The following is a 2,500-nucleotide window of genomic DNA, read 5'->3' on the forward strand; positions in this document are numbered from 1 at the left end:
TAGTCTTCTCTGTCTCAGACAGACAGGGACAGTTCTCTAGTCTTCTCTGTCTCAGGACACACAGGGACAGTTCTCTAGTCTTCTCTGTCTCAGGACACACAGGGACAGTTCTCTAGTCTTCTCTGTCTCAGACAGACAGGGACAGTTCTCTAGTCTTCTCTGTCTCAGGACAGACAGGGACAGTTCTCTAGTCTTCTCTGTCTCAGGACACACAGGGACAGTTCTCTAGTCTTCTCTGTCTCAGACAGACAGGGACAGTTCTCTAGTCTTCTCTGTCTCAGGACAGACAGAGACAGTTCTCTAGTCTTCTCTGTCTCAGGACACAGAGACAGTTCTCTAGTCTTCTCTGTCTCAGGACACACAGGGACAGTTCTCTAGTCTTCTCTGTCTCAGGACAGACAGGGACAGTTCTCTAGTCTTCTCTGTCTCAGGACACACAGGGACAGTTCTCTAGTCTTCTCTGTCTCAGGACACACAGGGACAGTTCTCTAGTCTTCTCTGTCTCAGGACACACTGGGACAGTTCTCTAGTCTTCTCTGTCTCAGGACACACAGGGACAGTTCTCTAGTCTTCTCTGTCTCAGGACAGACAGGGACAGTTCTCTACTCTTCTCTGTCTCAGGACAGACAGGGACAGTTCTCTAGTCTTCTCTGTCTCAGGACACACAGGGACAGTTCTCTAGTCTTCTCTGTCTCAGGACAGACAGGGACAGTTCTCTACTCTTCTCTGTCTCAGGACACAGAGACAGTTCTCTAGTCTTCTCTGTCTCAGGACACACAGGGACAGTTCTCTAGTCTTCTCTGTCTCAGGACACACAGGGACAGTTCTCTAGTCTTCTCTGTCTCAGGACACAGAGACAGTTCTCTAGTCTTCTTTGTCTCAGGACAGACAGGGACAGTTCTCTACTCTTCTCTGTCTCAGGACACACAGGGACAGTTCTCTAGTCTTCTCTGTCTCAGGACACAGAGACAGTTCTCTAGTCTTCTCTGTCTCAGGACAGACAGGGACAGTTCTCTAGTCTTCTCTGTCTCAGGACAGACAGGGACAGTTCTCTAGTCTTCTCTGTCTCAGGACACACAGGGACAGTTCTCTAGTCTTCTCTGTCTCAGGACAGACAGGGACAGTTCTCTAGTCTTCTCTGTCTCAGGACACACAGGGACAGTTCTCTAGTCTTCTCTGTCTCAGGACACACAGGGACAGTTCTCTAGTCTTCTCTGTCTCAGGACACACAGGGACAGTTCTCTAGTCTTCTCTGTCTCAGGACACACAGGGACAGTTCTCTAGTCTTCTCTGTCTCAGGACACACAGGGACAGTTCTCTAGTCTTCTCTGTCTCAGGACACACAGGGACAGTTCTCTAGTCTTCTCTGTCTCAGGACACACTGGGACAGTTCTCTAGTCTTCTCTGTCTCAGGACACACAGGGACAGTTCTCTAGTCTTCTCTGTCTCAGGACAGACAGGGACAGTTCTCTAGTCTTCTCTGTCTCAGGACACAGAGACAGTTCTCTAGTCTTCTTTGTCTCAGGACAGACAGGGACAGTTCTCTAGTCTTCTCTGTCTCAGGACACACAGGGACAGTTCTCTAGTCTTCTCTGTCTCAGGACACACAGGGACAGTTCTCTAGTCTTCTCTGTCTCAGGACACACAGGGACAGTTCTCTAGTCTTCTCTGTCTCAGGACACACAGGGACAGTTCTCTAGTCTTCTCTGTCTCAGGACACACAGGGACAGTTCTCTAGTCTTCTCTGTCTCAGGACACAGGGACAGTTCTCTAGTCTTCTCTGTCTCAGGACACACAGGGACAGTTCTCTAGTCTTCTCTGTCTCAGGACACACAGGGACAGTTCTCTAGTCTTCTCTGTCTCAGGACAGACAGGGACAGTTCTCTAGTCTTCTCTGTCTCAGGACACACTGGGACAGTTCTCTAGTCTTCTCTGTCTCAGGACACACAGGGACAGTTCTCTAGTCTTCTCTGTCTCAGGACAGACAGGGATAGTTCTCTAGTCTTCTCTGTCTCAGGACACACTCCTTCAACCTCCCCATCAACTGCTGAGTTCAGACCACTGTTTAGTAGCTCTTGTTTTATAGCTGTGTGCCCTACTGTGTGTTCACTATCTCCAGCCCTATGACACTACTAACACATACACTACACACTGACAGGGAGGGATGTGGGGCCTGAACGGCCTGTTTATGGTTTCCTGTGCAGTCAGTGAGAAAGACGGAGAAAGCCATATGGGTTTGGCTGGGAGGGAGGGAGGGAGGGAGGGAGGGAGGCATGGAGGGAGGGAAACGGAAAGGGAGAGCGAGGGAGGTGCTGCCACCTCACAGCACCACTTGCATGACTCATCTACAGCCAGCTAAAGAGAAAAGAGTATATAGAGAGAGAGAAAACAGAGGGAGGAGGAAGAGAGCAGGAAGAGCAGGAAGGGAAAGAGGCATAGAAAATAATAGGAAGGGAGGAGAGAAACAATGAGGAAGGAGAGAGAGGGAGGAAGAGGCAGG

General features: G+C 49.8%; 1 protein-coding gene across 2 annotated transcripts in view; it reads left to right on the forward strand.

Moving 5' to 3' along the window:
• LOC106597855 (protein Wnt-5b) overlaps positions 1-2,500 on the forward strand; it is a 215,347-nt gene that overhangs the window by 159,451 nt on the left and 53,396 nt on the right. The gene's annotated exons all lie outside the window — the stretch shown is intronic.

The sequence above is a fragment of the Salmo salar genome, chromosome 07 (assembly GCF_965601325.2).
Source record: "Salmo salar chromosome 07, fSalSal1, whole genome shotgun sequence".
Taxonomy (NCBI): Eukaryota; Metazoa; Chordata; class Actinopteri; order Salmoniformes; family Salmonidae; genus Salmo; species Salmo salar.